This window comes from Macrobrachium nipponense, chromosome 9 (genome assembly GCF_015104395.2).
Source record: "Macrobrachium nipponense isolate FS-2020 chromosome 9, ASM1510439v2, whole genome shotgun sequence".
Taxonomy (NCBI): Eukaryota; Metazoa; Arthropoda; class Malacostraca; order Decapoda; family Palaemonidae; genus Macrobrachium; species Macrobrachium nipponense.
This window is the reverse complement of record NC_061110.1, coordinates 87,165,714-87,186,726: the sequence shown is the minus strand read 5'-3', so window position 1 is coordinate 87,186,726 and position 21,013 is coordinate 87,165,714. Positions and strand designations below refer to the sequence as shown.

At 36.0% G+C, this 21,013-nt stretch overlaps 1 long non-coding RNA gene across 1 annotated transcript in view; it reads right to left on the bottom strand.

Moving 5' to 3' along the window:
* Window positions 1-2,842: 2,842 nt before the first annotated feature.
* LOC135218326 (uncharacterized) overlaps window positions 2,843-21,013 on the bottom strand; it is a 132,411-nt gene continuing 114,240 nt past the window's right edge. The window contains exons 2-3 of the long non-coding RNA XR_010315288.1: window positions 6,057-6,295; window positions 2,843-3,543 (exon numbers count right to left, since the gene is read on the bottom strand). This is a non-coding gene — a long non-coding RNA (uncharacterized LOC135218326). The remainder of the gene's footprint in view (window positions 3,544-6,056; window positions 6,296-21,013) is intronic.

Here is a 21,013-nt window from a genome sequence, read left to right as displayed (position 1 = left end):
ATTCATTTGAAAAAACAAATGAAAAACCGATTGGTCTAGTTTCTTGTTTAGTATTTCACTGATGTGGTATTATTGCCGTAAACACCAGTAAATGATTTTTTAAAGAGATTGTCAAAATAATGTATTGAGTGTTTGTGTATACGATGATCATATCCCTATTAATTATAAAAACAATCTATATAGTAATAAGGAAACTTAATGCCAGCCTTCTATATATTATTACATTCAAATGAAGTTGTGCAATGTAGCCAATCTTAGCTGAAAGAGATCTCCAACTAATATTTATTTTTTTCTGTTTCAGAGAGCTCCCTTCCGTTTCCTGGCCATCAGATAGTGTAAAAATAACATATTATACACTATCCATAGGCATGGTAATAATTGTAAGTCGTATTGAAAGCAGCAGAAATAAAGACGCTAATTTTGTGGTTTCTTTTCTCCTGTGCCCTTGCTGAAGCCGTGACGTAATGTAAACACCTGTTTCCATGGCTACGTTAAACTATAGCAAATACCTTCGGTTTTATATGTTGCTGTTGGAAGACTTTAGAAAATGAAAATAAATATTTCCTATTGAAAATGTCTTTTATTTACTATAATTTCAAGGAGAGAGAGAGAGAGAGAGAGAGAGAGACATCAAATCTTAATATATATTGATAGATAAATAGCTCCTATTTTTAGCTCCTAGTTTAACGAAAAAGTTCAGTTTTACCAAAAAGGTCCTAGTTTTACTAAAAAGGTCCGATTTTAACCAAAAACTCCTAATTTTACCAGAAAGGTCCTAATTTAACCAAAAAGTTCCTATTTTAATAAAAAGGCCCTCGTATAACGAAAATGTTCCTATAAGAAACTTTTAGCAAGTGACCTTGTTGCATAAAATTTATTATAAATTTAATTAGACTTGAATAAACATTATGACAATAAGAATTATATTTCATTAATTCAGAAAGACGTTTAGAACAATCATGATACATGTTGCAAAAGGAGCAGCATGGAATTGATGTATTTTTGCAATAACCAACAAATTGCAACTGAAATAGATGAGACATTTCCTATTTTAAACCCACAGCTGCAAAACAATTAACTAAAAATAACAGAATCTAAAATTGGCTGTTTTGTGAATTTTCATAACAGCAACGCATGAGACTCGGTGTTCCTCATAAGTAACCCGTTTTGGTGGGAAAAAATCGCGTCTACGATTGGCTATTAATGATGTCATCGATCTCGTCGGTGATTGGTCACGTTTGGTTTGTCGACGATATCGATGACATCATTAACAGCCAATCGTAGACGAGAGTTTTTCCCGCCAAAATCGGTGAACCAAAGTTGACCAATCACTGACGAGATCGATGACATCATTAGCAGCCTATCGCAGACAAGAGTTTTCCCGCCAAAATGGGTTACTTATGAGGAACACTGAGTTTTATGCGCTGCTGTTATGAAAATTCACAAAATAGCCAATTTTTGGGGTTTTGATATTTTTAATCGCGATTAAAATAGAGAATGTTTCAGTTGCAATTTGTTGCAGTTATTGCAAAAATAAATCAACTTCATTCTACTTATGGTATCGTTGCCAAGTGCCACCAATAATTAAATTTGTTAAGCCGATTATCGAAAAAATATTGTGAATATTTTGTATCTACAATGATCATATATAATAACATTTACATAAAACAAAGCTGTCTGTGTCAACAAGGAAGTTATTATTACTTTTGTAATGTCAGTTTTGCGCATTTATATTACCTGAAGGGTAACCAGTTCACCTTTTTATTGAGTGTTTTTTATGAAGGAAGTTTTTATCTAGTAACCATAATAACTTATTATATAGTTTTAATTCGAATTGAATAAACATTGTGACAAGTAGGAATATAATTATATAAATTCAGAAAGAGGTAGGACATCATGATACATGTTGCAAGGGGAGCAGCATGGATTTAATTCATTTTTGCAATAACTGCAACAAATTGCAACCTGAATGAATAGACGAGACATTCCCTCAAAGAATTAATTAAAAATATCAAAATCTCAAAAAAATGGTTGTTTTGTGAATTTTCATAACAGCAACACATAAGGCTCGGGGTTCCTCATAAGTAAACCGTTTTGGCGGGAAAAACTCTCGTCTACGACTGGCTGTTAATGATTTCATAGATACCGTAGTTGATTGGTCACTTTTGGTGACGTTTCAGCACCGTGGTATTAATGCCATGTGCCACCGATAATTAAATTTATAAAGCCGATTTTTGAAAGAAGATGGTGAATATTTCGTATCTATGATGATCATATAATTGTTATATAAAAATAAAGCGCTCTGTGGCAACAAAGAAAGTTGTAATTACTGTTGTATTGACAGTTTTTTGTATTTATTTCACCTGGAGGGTAACCAGTTCACCTTTTATTGGGTGTTTTTATGAGAAGTTTTGCATTGTAGCCAATCTTAACCGAAAGATATCTTCAAGTAATATATATTTTATCCTTTTTCAGGGGACTTCTTTTAGTTTATTTGCTATCAGATTACTTGAAAATCTTAAAATATACGTCGCCCATATGTATGGTAATATCATAAGTAGTTTTACAATAAACACAACTAAAGACTCTTATTTCGTTGTCTTCGTGTCTCCTACATGTCAGTTCCCATGGCAACTCGTGAACAACTGCAAGTACCTGCGGTTTCATGGGTTGCTGTTGGAGGACCCTCGAAAATCACTATGAATTAAATAAAAGCACTCTTATTTTATTACGTAATTATCATATATATTTATTTTTTATTTCATTGTGTCCTAATCACATTCATATTCAACTACATAATTTAATGGGGAATAGGAAATAGTAAAACAGGGACAGGGAAAGAGAGTAAAAATTTATTCCCTCAATATATATAGGTATATATAAAACAATATATAAAGACACATATAAAGATATATAGATCGATAGATAGATAGATAAAAGTATAATAAACAACATTCTACAAGGAAGTTTTTAAAAGTAGAGCGTATTATTCGGCCATTTTTACCCCCTGCAATATGGCCGAATTGCAATCAGACGTCCAAATATGACGATTTTCCATGCAGACACAATTTTTCACGGTTTGCTGGAAAAGTTCATTATTTTGAAGGGACGGTGTCAAAAGGACATTTCCTTCAAGCTGTGAAAAATTGCGTCTATTGGCAATTAATTGACCACTATGCATGTAAAATCGTCATATTTGGACTTATGATTGCAATTCGGCCATATTGCAGGGAGTTAAAAATAGCCTTACTTCTCGCACGACATTCACGAGCGCTCTGGCATGTTGGCTTTTGGGGACTTCATGTGGACGTTTCCTGGACCACTTGCGCAATTTCCTTCAATTTGGATGTAGAGGGACGATCTGTGTTGCAAGTAACTGCCACAGATCCCTAAGTTCGTTGCCTTAGAATGGCAGTTCCTCACCAACTCCTGCACCATCTCGGGTACCTTCGTAGCGAGATGCTAGCTGGACACAGCTGGGACCACGCCCACCCAATGTCAGGCGTTGGTCCATCCTAGACCGCTGCTGCTGCTCTTGTCACCCTAAAATAAAAGTAGAAATCACCAATGAAATTCCGTACCTCAAGGGATTATAATAGTTTTTTTATGCAAATGCGGTTTTCTTCACAAAACGTTATATGCCCTGTTTATTGTGGAGTCACTTTCCATCTACTTTGCAGATTTTCTTACATATTGACAGTCCATGGGCTTAATCCATATATATATAGGCCAGTTTTGTCACCCACTCTCTCTCTCTCTCTCTCTCTCTCTCTCTCTCTCTCTCTCTCTCTCTCTCTCTCTCTCTCTCTCTCTGTCCCTCTCTCTCTCTCTCATTTTCTAAATTATTATTTATAAAAGTATACAGAGCGATACGAAGTTTAGCCGGAATAATTTTATTAAATATGATGAATGGACAAAATTAATCAAATTCAATTAAGTACATACTTCTAATTTCTTGGAAGTTTTCAAATAAGGAAAATGGCAAAGGTCTTCAAACAGCAACGCCTCTGATAGCTGTTTCTAGTTGCTATAGAAACCGATGTTTACAGAGAGTAACTGAATAACAAGGACTCTGAACTCAAGACAAATAGCAAATGAAAGTTCTTATTTTTGTTTTTAGTAAACCTTCATATAATATCGGCATACTTATACAAAATTTATATTTTACAGTTTTTAAGTACTTTGAAAAGTAATTAGTGAAATATAATTTCTCTGAAGTATTAAAAAGAAACAAAACTTGGAGATTTCTAAAAGACAAGAATGGCTACAATGCACCCTGCGCATTGAAAATTTCTTAAAAGGTGAAGTGGCTACTCTTCCAACGAAATAAATGCTAAATAAAACGATATCTAAGAGGGCAATAGTAGGTTTCTTTAATGCCATATAGGTTTTTTTTTATAATTTTCAGTAATATGATGACCTGGGATATCAGAAACCTCAAAATTATTTGCAAACTTCAAGTTGAAAATTGAATTACTGGTGGCATTAGGTAATAATACCAAAATAGTAACGTAGTAAACATCGAAAGCGACCAATCAACGACGCTACTGATGACATCATTAACAGCCAATCATATTCGATACTTTTTCCCGCGAAAATGGAAATTGTACTAAGAAAACGGCAGTGCTAGAAAACTTGTGAATTTCAGTACACATAAACAGCTAAATAAGCTAAATGCATATTTTTGTAAAGTAACATTAAGCAATTAAAACGACAACGATAATAATGATAATGGTAGCATCGATTCCCGCGAAAACGGTAATTGTATAAATAAAACGACATTGCAATAAAACTTGTATGTACTTTATTAATGTTCGTGGCATATACGTCCTCACAAAAACATGTGAATTACAGTACACAAACAGCAAAATAAGCTAAATTCGTATTTTTGCAAAGTAACAGTGAGCAATTAAAACAACGACGATAATAATGATGATGGTAGCATCGATGGTTCTAAATATAAAGCTGAGAAAACTACAGTTCCATTGCACACAAAACCAATCATATGAGAATCAAAGACCCCTCACTTTTCTCTCAATAAGAGGAATTACTATTTTATACTTACCAGGCCTCAAATTTAATCTAGTTCTTAAAAGTGTCTACTTAAAAGCAACGCTCCTTCAATAATTCATGTTGGCATCGAAGCCTACCTTAAATTATAACGTAATGATGAATAATTCAAACTCAACACTAGAACTGAATTGGAACACCTTAGGAATATCATTTTTTGGATGTATTCAGTGGCATCATGGGTTTAAGAGTCACAGCCAACGCTGCCAAAACGTGTCCGAGGATCCTGCATTGTTATAATAGGACCTGCAGGTATACAATAGTTAGATTTGCCTGTGACACGACCAACAGAAAAAAGGGAATATAGTGAGATTTATGAAATGTAAACTATTAAAACAAGTACTGGGGCACATTCCATTCAGCCATTCAGTGCCCAATACAGTGACAAGAAGGCGTTGGGGTGGCTTGGGCAGCAAGATAAAGAGATCTGGAAAATGAAAGAAGCAATGAAATTCAAGGACCTAAAGATTGGATGGGGAGAATCCCCCCACAGTTGCACTAAGACGTAATAGTGATAGAGAGATTGGACATCAACATTGAAGAAAAGAATCGTGAATGGCGTTGATGAAGTTAAAGTAAAAAGCTACAATATGAATAGAACTAGGTTCCAGAGGGACTCGACGAACACTCTTTAGTAACGTCTACAGAGCACTACGTGAGTCTCACTGACGTCGCTACCTCACTTCCGAGGAAAAGAGGAGATACCTTACTGCATTTTACATTACTATCCAGTAGCAATCACATGCAACCATTTCTATGTCATTATCCTTTCTGAAGTATGGTTGAATTCTAGCTAGCGAATGTGAAAAAAAAATACCTGGTAATATTTATCAGCCAACTGATTAGACCTGTAATGGTGCATTTATTATATGATATTCTAGATATGAATATAAAAACTTATAATTTTCATCTGAATTGTTTAGCTCTGAAAACAATTATTTTTAATTGATTCTTTGTAACGACCACAGGCCAGTAACAGATCTTACCTTGGCAACTCCCAAGCGGTGAATCTGTCTAAACATGGAAGGGACGCTTCAGTATTAATATTATTTGCAGAAGACGAAGCCTTATAGGTCGAGTTGACACTTCACAGGATCTCTGGGTGTGATCGTTCCCACTTCTGTCTCAAGATGTTCAGCTCTTCCTGGATGTGAAATCGTTCCCGCTGTAGCTAGAAGCTGCAGATCTGGAGGAGGTTTGATACTAGTAGTGTCAGGAGGTCCCTCTAAATAGCAAAAAGACGAAAAATGTGTTAGTTCAAGAATTTTAAAAGCCTTAGGGTTGAGGAAGGTGAATCTTGTGATATTGAGGGTACATGGATAAGAAAATATAACTGAATGGGAGTGAAAGAGTAACAGTCTTTGAAAAAGGGTTTGATTCTTGTGTATTGAACCTAGTTACAGTGAATATGATTAGGGACTACCAGTGGGTATATACTATATATCTAATATATTTTATATATATATAATATATCATATATATATATTATATACCATATATATATATATATATATATATTTATGTATATATATATAGTATATATGTATAATAGTTTAGTTATATACTATATATATATATATTACCTACCATAGTACTCTATCAAATTACAGAAACTATTTCAGTTAATTAACCCATCCTTTGTAGGTTCTATATACAAGAATCAAACCATATAGATATATTATATATATATATATAGATATCTATATATAATTTAGGTATATTATATATATATATATAGATATACTATATATATATATATTACCTACCCTATTAGTCTCTATCAAATTTACCGTAACTATTCAGTTATTACCCTCTATCACTTTGTAGGTTCTATATACAAGAATCAAACCTATATATATTATATATATATATATATATTATATATATATATATATAGTATATATATATATATATATATGTGTGTGTGCGTATATATATATATATATATATATATATATATATATATATATATATATACTATTATACCTTACCATTAGTCCTCTATCAAATTTACCGTAACTATTCAGTTATTAACTCTATCACTTTGTAGGTTCTATATACAAGAATCAAACCCATATATATATATATATATATATATATATATATATATATATATATATATATATATATATATATATATATATATATATATATATACATATATATACTTCAACACTTAATCTGCTAAATTCTGGATGTACCACTAACAAAAACATAAATCAAATCGACAACTACACTTCTTGCTTCACACACACACACACATACACACATACACATACATACACACACACCCTACAAAGACGGCACAACAGCAGCACACAAATAATAATTACAAACATATATATAAAAGACTAAAGAAATTGGGTTAACACATCGAATAACGATAGCACAAATTTTATTGCTGATACCAGCAGTGAGAGCAGTAGCAAAATACGCAGTAGCAGTGTTGTAAGTTTCACTTCTACTGTTATTAACACGAAAGTACCAGCAGTAATTATCGCGTTTTTGGCAGGAGAATTATCTGCCGTGATATTGGATTATCAGCGGAAGCAGCATTCTACTTCACCAAGCAGAGGGCGCAAAGAATAGAGAACCAAAAAACAACACAACCACAATTCAGGGAGGGCAATTTCATCAAATGGGAATTACGAAATTCAACTCACGTAGGAAATAAAAAAAACAAATTGACTAATCTCAGTTATAGTAAACGTCTCGCACATGTGAGTACAGGATGTAGTAAAGAGAGAGAGAGAGAGAGAGAGAGCGAGAGAGAAAGAGAGAGAGAGAGATAATAGCTTACGGCTAGGATGGACACGATACTTTAACTGCCGATTCGATATTTGAGGAAATCATTAAGTGGAGTGATGTTTCTTTCGGTTAATCAAGGTGCCTTCCTGTATAATTTCTATTTATGTTATAAAGATAATGTTTTCATCGTGCAAAACATTCCTTCACTTTAATCTTTTTTTGTTATCTAACAATACCTAACTTTTCGTTTTGATTCATATTTCGAATAAAAGTTATTTTTTGTACGTCCTCTTCGCATTTTTTCTTTGCTGCTTCAAATTTAGCTGCTAATCTGTTATGGATCTAAAAGCATATTTTTTTTTTTCAAGAACATCATACAGATTTTAAATTTCCCCTGATTCAATGATCAGAGAATCATTACCCTTCATGTATTCGCAAAGCATTTTTTTAGTCACGCAGAGTTTAACCTCATTTAACTCTACGCCACTATTGCCTGACATTAAGCAGCTTTCATCCTTAAAACTCTCTCGCAATTATGTCAATGAAAAAACAATATTTTTAGAAATCTGTACCGCCATTATTCTTCAAAACACTTTCGAATATCTCGCCTCTTGATGTCATTGCCTGAATGTCAAATGCTTCTCATTTTTTTCTCTGTTCCATTTGGAATAATTACGAAAAATAACGCTTGGTAAAACTTCATTTTTAACTCCTTTGATCTCGTTAAAAGAATCGAATATATATTTTTTCGTCTGTGATTGAAAAGTCAACTGACATTTACACAGGTTTTATTAATCATTGGTATGATTATGATATTCATATTACGAATGAAATTAGGGGACATCAGAGGCAGTCGAGAATAATCTATCACTTTCACTTATTTGATGGCGACAGAAAATGAAACCAAGATGATTGAATCGCAGACCGTTTCCTACCTCAATCCCAGTACTTCGTACCAATCAAATGCAGTATAAATGCCTAATTTACGAAGAAAAAACAATAAAAAAATTCTTTTCCCTGACCGAAATGAACTAAAAATAACATATTTCATCTACTTAAAAAGCAATTAAGTATCAATTTCAGCTATCTAGATCACGATGAATTTACGATTGAATAATTTTAGATTTAATGTACACAGTATAATTATCTTAGGAAAGCGCTTTTGGCGTCGTTCATAATGGACAATTATGCCCTCCACTTCAATGGCATTAATCATCATCAGAGAGAGAGAGAGAGAGAGAGAGAGAGAGAGAGAGAGAGAGAGAGAGAGAGAGGATAACGAGGCACGTGGAGCCTGCCGGGAGTAATGAGAATGGGACCAGGGATTATATACAGTACGGTCTCACGGATCGTGTTAGAAAGTCAAAGGCTGGTCTCCATTGTACTACAGGACGAAATGACGAAATAGGCCTTCTTGTTTTTATTGGAGGGGCACAATAGAATCAGAGCATCGTGGGTATCAGATCAATGAAGTCAAAGCTTATGAAGAAGAAGAAGAAGAAGAAGAAGAAGAAGAAGAAGAAGAAGAAGAAGAAGAAGAAAGATAAAGCTGAACTGTAACCAGTCCCAGCTGTTAAAAAATAAATACTTTCTATGAGCGAGTCCCGGTGTAGTCAAGGAATCTACAAAGGCAAAGACCTAGTGGGTAAAAAGGCAAAGACCTAGTGGGTAAAGAGGCTTTCAGGAAGAGAGAGGTTCTATAAAGATAGAATTACGAAATCATTCTTTACACTCCTAGAGATGCGAGAGAGAGAAGAACAATAGTTTAATTTTGATCATTTTGTATCCTGAAGGCTCGGTACGAAAAGATGAAAATAAAGTTTGATAAACACTACGGACAACAAACCCCATATTTCACTTATTCCGAGAGATACTACATAATTCTGATCTTCCTATGGGTCTGATTTTATCAAGACTTATGTCCTTTCGAGAGAGATATCACTACAATGAATAGATAAAATAAAGTAAAATATAAGATGAACGACCCTCATACAGAAATAATATCTAACCAAACATGTTTGAAATATGACCTGCTGCACACATACAACAATCGTAATGTTTTTACGTAATTTTGCAAAGGTTTGGCAAACACTCTTCTCCTTCAGAACCCAAACCTTTCGCAAACACGGGGCAACGTAAATCACAAACGAGTTTTTGCTGCCAACAGACATCTATCATTGCCATGTAATGATTTACCTCTGGACGTTTGGAAATAAATGAAAGAGAGAGATCGCATCAAATCTTTCAATCGCTGGGAAAAAAATTCATCGGACGGGAGAAATCTTTTGAGCAATATCAATTCATTCTTGTTGTTCCTTCCCTCGTCCTTGGCATCAGAAATCTCGGGGTAATTGACATTTGCAGATGAGACTGCCTTTTTAAATTGAAAGTAAAGAGAAATTACTGTGAAATGGCATTCAATGTAGCAGGGAACGTCTATTATATTTTGCATTATGCTCTCCACTGAATGGAAACAAGAGGAGAAATATGAGTCAGTTACCTCAGGGCTTTTAATCAAAAGGTCTTGTTATTCAGCCAGATATTTTCTGCTACTGCCTCCAATAATGAAGATACACAATGTGAAGAGGTAGACTTAGCATCTGGGGTATTTCAATTAGACAACGTCCATAGTTAAAAGTACGGAAACAAAAACATGTATTGCTGAAATCCTTCAGATTTGCTATTGATAATTTTCGTTTTAAAACTACATTGAACTCCTGGCTTTATCTAGAAGTCTTCAAAAGCATTTTTAAAAATTCATCTTTCCTCACTCATATGTTTTTCTTAATTTGATTTTGAAAGACATGGGCAATCCATTTACAGAAATAATAATAATAATAATAATAATAATAATAATAATAATAATAATAATAATAATAATAATAATAATAATAATAATAATAAGAATAATATAATAATATAATAATAATAAAACACCAAGAGATGAAGGACACGATCAGGAAAGAATATATGCAGAGACTCAAGGCGATACTCAAGTCAAAACTCAACGCCGGAAATATGATAAAAGCCATAAACACATGGGCAGTGCCAGTAATCAGATACAGCGCAGGCATATTGGAATGGACGAAGGCAGAACTCCGCAGCATAGATCAGAAAACCAGGAAACAAATGACAATACACAAAGCACTACACCCAAGAGCAAATACGGACAGACTATACATAACACGAAAGGAAGGAGGGAGAGGACTACTAAGTATAGAGGACTGCGTCAACATCGAAAACAGAGCACTGGGGCAATATCTGAAAACCAGTGAAGACGAGTGGCTAAAGAGTGCATGGGAAGAAGGACTAATAAAAGTAGACGAAGACCCAGAAATATACAGAGACAGGAGAAAGACAGAAAGAACAGAGGACTGGCACAACAAACCAATGCACGGACAATACATGAGACAGACTAAAGAACTAGCCAGCGATGACAATTGGCAATGGCTACAGAGGGGAGAGCTAAAGAAGGAAACTGAAGGAATGATAACAGCGGCACAAGATCAGGCCCTAAGAACCAGATATGTTCAAAGTACAATAGACGGAAATAACATCTCTCCCATATGTAGGAAGTGCAATACGAAAAATGAAACCATAAACCACATAGCAAGTGAATGCCCGGCACTTGCACAGAACCAGTACAAAAAGAGGCATGATTCAGTGGCAAAAGCCCTCCACTGGAGCCTGTGCAAGAAACATCAGCTACCTTGCAGTAATAAGTGGTACGAGCACCAACCTGAAGGAGTGATAGAAAACGATCAGGCAAAGATCCTCTGGGACTATGGTATCAGAACGGATAGGGTGATACGTGCAAACAGACCAGACGTGACGTTGATTGACAAAGTCAAGAAGAAAGTATCACTCATTGATGTCGCAATACCATGGGACACCAGAGTTGAAGAGAAAGAGAGGGAAAAAATGGATAAGTATCAAGATCTGAAAATAGAAATAAGAAGGATATGGGATATGCCAGTGGAAATCGTACCCATAATCATAGGAGCACTAGGCATGATCCCAAGATCCCTGAAAAGGAATCTAGAAAAAACTAGAGGCTGAAGTAGCTCCAGGGCTAATGCAGAAGAGTGTGATCCTAGAAACGGCACACATAGTAAGAAAAGTGATGGACTCCTAAGGAGGCAGGATGCAACCCGGAACCCCACACTATAAATACCACCCAGTCGAATTGGAGGACTGTGATAGAGCAAAAAAAAAAAAAAAAAAAAAAAAAATAATAATAATAATAATAATAATAATATGGGTTAAATAGCAAAACTCAGCAATGATGGAAAGAAATGAAGGAATAAACGACAACGACGTAAATGGAGCCTCTGGCAACAGAGGAGCTTCGTCCAGCAACCAGGTATTCAACCCAATTGTAGGGGAAGACGGTCAGGTACTTGGAGGTCGTCATCCAGCAACTGATCACCACAACGACAGTAATCAACAGCCTGAGATTGGAGCTACAGAGGCAAAAAGGAAGAAATGGACAAGAGAAGGAAATAAGGAAATATGGAGATGCTACATCAGAAGCAACCCGACGGAGAGAGGATATAGAAGAAGATTGGCCAACATCTGGAATGAGAGGAATAACACCCCCCAAACAGAGCAGAGGCTGGCAGACCAAGTAAGGAACATAAAGAAAAAGAACTGGCTCTCCCCAACAGAAAGAGAAGAACTGGAAAGGGAAATATCACACGACAACGAATTACACGAAGACGAACTGAGAGACGATGCCACAGAAGACGACAGGGATGATGAGGTATCAAACAACGACACACGAAGAAACACCAACGAAGTAACAGAGAGGACGGAATGGGTAGAAAAGATTAGACAATGGATGGAGCCAGATACAGAGAGAACAAAGATCCCCTCCATGAAAGCCTACAACACCAAGAAATTAAGGGAGAAAACAAGTGAGGTCAATGAAATCATGGGCCTAATACACACCACCAGTATCACAGAAACAAATAACTTGACATATGCAGGAGCAAGATTAGTAGCAGAACTGATGGGGATTCGAACACCAACACCACCGTCACAACCAACCCAACAGAAACCAAAACAGCAACCTCCTTGGAAAAGGCGCCTGGAAAAGCAAATCATGGTGATGAGATCTGACTTGAGTAAACTGAAAGAGATGGCAGAAAAAAGGCTAAGAAGCAAGAAAACAAGGGAAGAACTCAACGAGAAATACAAAGTACAAGAGAGGGGACTAAACAACACAATAGAAGATGTAAAACAGAGGCTTAAGGCCAAAGCACACAAGATCCAACGGTACATGAACAGGAATAAGGGATACCAACAGAACAAACTATTCGGAACCAACCAGAAAAGACTATACAGCCAACTAAGAGGGGAAGACAACCACCCAGAAATTCCTGAAGCCGAACCAAGTGAGAGACTCTGGGAAAACATATGGAGCAATCCGGTATCACACAACAAACATGCAACATGGCTCCAGGAAGTCAAGGAAGAAGAAACAGGGAGAATAAAACAAAGATTCACAGACATCACGACAGACACAGTCAGACACCAACTAAAGAAAATGCCAAACTGGAAAGCCCCAGGTCCCGATGAAGTCCATGGATACTGGCTCAAAAACTTCAAGGCCCTACACCCACGAATAGCAGAACAACTCCAGCATTTCATCTCAAATCACCAAGCACCCAAATGGATGATCACAGGAAGAACATCCTTAGTACAAAAAGACAAGAGTAAGGGAAATATAGCCAGTAACTACAGGCCTATCACCTGCCTACCAATAATGTGGAAGTTACTAACAGGTATCATCAGTGAAAGGCTATACAACTACCTAGAGGAGACAAACACCATCCCCCACCAACAGAAAGCTGCAGAAGGAAGTGTAGGGGCACAAAAGACCAGCTCCTGATAGACAAAATGGTAATGAAGAACAGTAGGAGAAGGAAAACCAACCTAAGCATGGCATGGATAGACTATAAGAAAGCCTTCGACATGATACCACACACATGGCTAATAGAATGCCTGAAAATATATGGGGCAGAGGAAAATACCATCAGCTTCCTCAAAAATACAATGCGCAACTGGAATACAATACTTACAAGCTCTGGAATAAGACTAGCAGAGGTTAATATCAGGAGAGGGATCTTCCAGGGCGACTCACTGTCCCCACTACTCTTCGTAGTAGCCATGATTCCCATGACAAAAGTACTACAGAAGATGGATGCCGGGTACCAACTCAAGAAAAGAGGCAACAAAATCAACCATCTGATGTTCATGGACGACATCAAGCTGTATGGTAAGAGCATCAAGGAAATAGATACCCTAATCCAGACTGTAAGGATTGTATCTGGGGACATCAGGATGGAGTTTGGAATAGAAAAATGCGCCTTAGTCAACATACAAAAAGGCAAACTAACGACAACTGAAGGGATAAAGTTACCAGATGGGAGCAACATCAAACACATAGATGAGACAGGATACAAATACCTGGGAATAATGGAAGGAGGGGATATAAAACACCAAGAGATGAAGGACACTATCAGGAAAGAATATAGGCAGAGACTCAAGGCGATACTCAAGTCAAAGCTCAACGCCGGAAATATGATAAAAGCCATAAACATATGGGCAGTGCCAGTAATCAGATACAGCGCAGGAATAGTGGAATGGACGAAGGCAGAACTCTGCAGCATAGATCAGAAAACCAGGAAACATATGACAATACACAAAGCACTACACCCAAGAGCAAATACGGACAGACTATACATAACACGAAAGGAAGTAGGGAGAGGACTACTAAGTATAGAGGAATGCGTCAACATCGAAAACATAGCACTGGGGCAATATCTGAAAACCAGTGAAGACGAGTGACTAAAGAGTGCATGTGAAGAAGGACTAATAAAAGTAGACGAAGACCCAGAAATATACAGAGACAGGATAATGACAAACAGAACAAAGGACTGGCCCAACAAACCCATGCACGGACAATACATGAGACAGACTAAAGAACTAGCCAGCGATGACAATTGGCAATGGCTACAGAGGGAAGAGCTAAAGAAGGAAACTGAAGGAATGACAACAGCGGCACAAGATCAGGCCCTAAGAACCAGATATGTTCAAAGAACGATAGACGGAAATAACATCTCTGCCATATGTAGGAAGTGCAATACGAAAAATGAAACCATAAACCACATAGCAAGCGAATGTCCGGCACTTGCACAGAACCAGTACAAAAAGAGGCATGATTCAATGGCAAAAGCCCTCCACTGGAGCCTGTGCAAGAAACATCAGCTACCTTGCAGTAATAAGTGGTACGAGCACCAACCTGAGGGAGTGATAGAAAACGATCAGGCAAAGATCCTCTGGCACTATGGTATCAGAACAAATATGGTGATACGTGCAAATAGACCAGACGTGACGCTTATTGACAAAGTCAAGAAGAAAGTATCACTCATTGATGTCGCAATACCATGGGACACCAGAGTTGAAGAGAAAGAGAGGGAAAAAATGGATAAGTATCAAGATCTGAAAATAGAAATAAAAAAGATATGGGATATGCCAGTGGAAATTGTACTCATAATCATAGGAACACTAGGCACGATCCCAAGATAATGAAAAAGAACCTGGAAAAACTAGAGGCTGAAGTAGCTCCAGGACTCATGCAGAATAGTGTGATCCTAGAAATGGGGCACATAGTAAGAAAAGTGATGGATTCCTAGGGAGGCAGGATGCAACCCGGAACCCCACACTATAAATACCACCAAGTCGAATTGGAGGACTGTGATAAGGCAAAAAAAAAAAAATAATAATAATAATAATAATGACCAAGAGACCATCACACTACCAACAGAAATAAATTTCTAGTTCACACTGGTATTGAAACTGGACTCAAAAAGCGTAGAGTTACTGCCAGCTGACAAACACAGGTTACAAAAGGTATTGTGAGTTAGAAATTTTATTTATGTTAAACACGTCATCTGCCATGTTTTAAACAAATAATATCAGCAAAGCTTTTATGTTAACTAGAATGCATTTAATACGAAGAGCGAAGTATCTTTTGAATTTTTAAAGCTCATTTTTCTTTGTGATATTTTAGGCACAATGGAGGAATTAGCCCGCTGACCGTAAAGTGTTTAATGTGGTCAGTACACAGTTTTATAAATATGGTTGTGACGTTATCGTTTTTCGCGGTAAAGCTACCGATGTCTCTTTTTTTTCATTCAGACACTATCATTAATTTTCGCAAATTATTTTTCGTTTCATCCGTATAAAGACTTCGTGACGTCATAGTATGGGACCACATTGAATGTTTGTCAAGGTTTTCTTTATATATCAGTGGAACATTTTTCGGTGTCACTAACATCTTAGGGTTCAAGATTAATAGCCATTCTTCGATATCAACAATGAAAAAAGGCAACTGGTTAATGTTATGTGAATAATATATAGCAGACATTGACAACTATCTGTCCTTTCTGATCATACCTATTTGATTTGTAATCCTTTCTCGATAATATGAATGTTTAGCTTTTATCTCGTTTTTCTTCTGGTCAATTTTTCAATACATAGTCATTCAAAAAATATTTCGGTTCATTATTTCCAGAATCTAATCTTCCTGAGTTAACGTTTTCATCCTAAACAAGAAAATACACCACCTTCGCGATGAAATCAATTCCATATACACTCCTATTCTCCTCGATAGGCAGCTTACTATTCCTACCCTCGAGAGCACTTTCACCAGTTCCTATTCCAGCCGAGTATAGAACATTCATTCTAAAGAACCCGTTTAAAAAAAACGATTCTAAAGAGCTTAATACCGTGCGCTCTTCGCCTCGTATCGTACAATACTAATTACTCTGGCCCTTTCATAGCTTTTAATCCTTCCTTAATTATGTGTTCTACGTGACCCAGCGTATTATATACTCATGTTTGTAGATTTGAGTTTTTGTAGACGTTTAAGTTTTCTTTCGTAAGGTTTATTCAGTGTTATGCAAGACTCGTTAAACACTAGTTTGTCAGAATGCTTATTCATTCAATTATTTCACTGTATACTCACGATAATACTATTGTTCTTTCTGATTTGGTATTTGGCTTTTATTCTCTGCTGTAATGACAAGTCCCCCTTCATTATCAGGCTATCTAGTTTTGTTTATTATATTCCCGAAATGTGATTTTAAAATCGTGAGCGCAAAACAATTAGGACACATGAGATGATATACCCCCTTTCGGTGACCACCTACCCACCATCCAATCTCTCTCTCTCTCTCTCTCTCTCTCTCTCTCTCTCTCTCTCTCTCTCTCTCTCTCTCTCTCTCTCTCTTGGTCTCTCTCTCTCTCTCTCTCTCTCTCTCTCTCTCTCTCTCTGAGTGTGCGTGCTTTTAGAATATTGTAAGGTACTGTAAACGGATTTTCAATTAACAGTCCCAGAAGGGCTTTCTCTCTCTCTCTCTCTCTCTCTCTCTCTCTCTCTCTCTCTCTCTCTCTCTCTCTCTCTCATCTTCTGTTATTCCATTCATTAACACTTATGTTACGATTTAGCTTTTCATTCGTCCAGGAAAATAATAATCCTCTCCATGGAGAATACTCCACATCTCATGTAGCTTCCTTTGTTCGCTCTGTGTTATTCCAATTCATCTATTTCATCATATCTTCCCAGAACTCGTAACTGATTTTGTTCATCGCCATTTACCAGCGGATGGTTCCGTCAGACGGTTCATTCGAGAATATTGAATTTCACTCATTCCTACCAGGGACTGTAACATCATCGATCTCATCAAAGCAAACGAGTGTTACCTCTCCCCGCGTGATATCTTATTACGTAACTGTGTTTTCACTGAGAGATAAAACGCGGACGGCTTCTGTTGAAGTAGTCAACTATTTCCTCCTGACACTGTATTGACTACCTTTCAGTCGTTGCTGTCTGCAACGGTGTTATTGATTTTTTTAAGCACTTTCAGAGACTTGAGGTGTCTGGCTACACAAGCTCAGCTAATGTTCCCAGCAATTTGGTGATACCCACCATGAAGCATGATAACCAGAGTACTTTTTTTTGTATCGTATGAGTGAGAACTATTGATATTCTTTAGCCTCAAAATAGCATGCTTACCTGGCATTTGGAGTTCATTTTCTCCCAATAAGGGGTCTACAACCCAATACTATGTCCTTCTGTGCTTTGAGATAGATACTCTTCCCTAGACACTAACATAAGGGTAGCAGTCCTCAGTAAATTGTCTAACCTGATGTTTGATCTTCAAACTGAAAGAATTGACTAATATTCTAGATTAGTTTCCCATCAGATTAGTTCACTACATTTCTCCAGAAGCTCCCCTGCCTTGGGATATTGTGCACCAGCCAATTGACTTATCTATGACATCAGTAAGAAGGTAGTAGTACCTATCACACCTGATTTCTAGCACAGCTTCCAAGGTGAATTTTAACGGATTTGGCCTGACTACGATGAACTGGGGCAGTATTTGTAGCGGGGTTAATGCGGGTGCTAATCGTCTATGTATGGAGTGGCTAAAATTGACGAGGTATCCTATATTGGAGACTCATCTACTTTTGAAACTGTTTGTATAAATATGGCAGTTACTAATATATAGTATTTGCTTGGAAACCATCCTTAGTAAATAAATGGTTTCAGTTAAGTGAGTAATTGTTTATGTATATATGTATGTATGTATATATATATATATATATATATATATATAATATCTATATATGGTATGTATGATATATATATATATATATATATATATATATATATATATATATATATATATATATATATATCACACTGAATTTTACCGATACGCCCTGGACGAGCTACTTAAGAAGGAGATAGAGACGAAGCAAAAGTTTATCGAAAGTACTCATACGATTGTTTGCCAACTACGAGAACAACTATTTCAATATTTATCTATTATTGACCGTTTTCTGTACCAGAAACTTTTTTGTAATTTTGTAAATAATTTTGTCTCCTCTGTACAATTACGACATCAAAAGAAACTAAAAGCCTTAGGTGTTGTTACTCCCAATTTTAATCACTGGAATTACTGTATTTTTAATTTCTCTAACTATGTTCTCTCTAAAAGAGAAGAGTTCTTGCTCTCGTTTGGCTTGGATTTTTGTTTGCCATCCTACAGACCTAAGTATGCAGACTTCTATTTTCCTTTCGAAATGCTTTTTCAGAGACTCAAGGGTTTAAATTTGGTCAATGACTTAAGTGGTTTACAACAAAAGTTATCGTTTCTTTTACATAAGACTTATACCAAGTTAAAAGTATCTTGGACCCCGTTCTTCAGGAAAGAGGATTTGAATATCTTGCAGAAACTAAGTAAACGGGATAGTTTGGTTATTTGTAAACCAGACAAAGGAAAAGGTGTGGTACTACTAAATAAACAAGATTATATTGATAAGGTTAATAACATTCTTGCTGATAACACTAAATTTTCGATCGCATGGTGAACCAAATTTTTTAGACATTTACAAAAGAGAAGACAAAATTAATAGATTTTTGAGAAAATTGAAAAATGAAGATATTTTAGATGAAATTACGTACCAGAAACTATTTGTGACAAGTTCTTCTTTTAGTATATTATATGGACTCCCTAAGGTACATAAGGAAGGAGTTACCCTATTCGACCCATTTTATGGCAGCCTATAACAGCCCTTCTTATGCAATATCTAAATACCTTGTCTCATTACTCAGTGAATTTGCTTACAACGAATTTTCACTTAAAAATGGATATGAGTTCCAGAAAGAAATAGTCTTACAAGATGGTGATCTACACATGACAAGCTTCGATGTAGAATCTCTTTTCACAAATGTGCCTCTGAATGAAACCATCAACATTATTTTAGACAAGATTTTTTATGACGATCACACAGTGTTTCATGGTTTTAATAGAACTTTTTAAGACGTTTCTCGAGCTTGCTGTGCAAGACTCAATGTTTGTTTTTAATGGTCAACTCTTTTCGCAGGTCGATGGAGTTGCCATGGGCTCCCCATTGGGGCCTGTGTTCGCCAATATTTTTATGTCTTTTTTTAGAAGAAAACTTTTTTAACTAATTTGTCCACATATATGTAAACCTGTCTATTATAGACGATATGTTGATGACACTTTTATATTATTCAAGGAGCCTTGGCAAAGTGAGATATTTTTGGAACATATCAATAATCAACATCGAAATATAAAGTTTACCATGGAAAAAGAAAACGACAATTGTCTATCCTTTCTGGATATTAATGTAAGCAGAGATAATGGTGATTTTACAACATCTGTGTATCGGAAAAAGACATACACTGGACTTGCTAATAACTTCTATAGCTCATGCTTTAAGAATTTTAAACTAAATTCCATATATACTCTAGTTTATAGGGCTCTTCGATATTCTTCGAGTTGGTCTCTTTTTCATAATGAGATTTTGTTTTTAATTAATTTTTTTTCACAGAATTCTTATCCAAAAAACGTGGTTTTTAAAGTAATTAACAGGCTGTTGTCACAACACTTCTCTGATCCAACACCTTCTTATAATGTCCCAAAGAAAATATATATTTGCCACAATCCCGTTTATTTCGGACAACAACTTTGCAACCAAAATTAAACAAATAATTGAACATGAATTTGGATGCCTTAATATTCAATTAATTCCAATCAATCCACTCAAGATTGGCGTATTCTTTAACTACAAGGACAAGCTGCAGGCCTTCATGAGGTCCAACATTATTTATAAATTCAAGTGCCCGGGATGCCCCGGTATTTATGTTGGATCTTGTCGCAGGTTACTACAGTTGAGATATTGTAGCCATATGGGATACAGTTATAGAACGGGCCAGAAACTGAGTAAACCCGAATTTTCTAATATAAAGAAAGAACCATGCCTCTATATGTAAAATTGAAGTCAACAAAAGTATTTCTCCATTATTGGTGGTACGAGCCATAGTGATTACTTAACTACCCTTGAGTCATTATACATCAAACGGCTTGTTCCTTCTTTAAACTCTAACGTTTCCGCCTCTCCTCTTTATCTCGCATAACTGAAGTCGTAGGGTGGTGTCAAATCTTGGTCATTCGTTCTTCTCCTTCTCCTCTGAATGGTTTGGTGAGCACTGGGTCTTTTTTACTGTAACCTTTTTAAATAATGTTAATTTTAAAAGTTTTTAATAATAACCTTTTTTTTTCTCTTAATATTTTTTTAATGTCTTTTTGTAAAT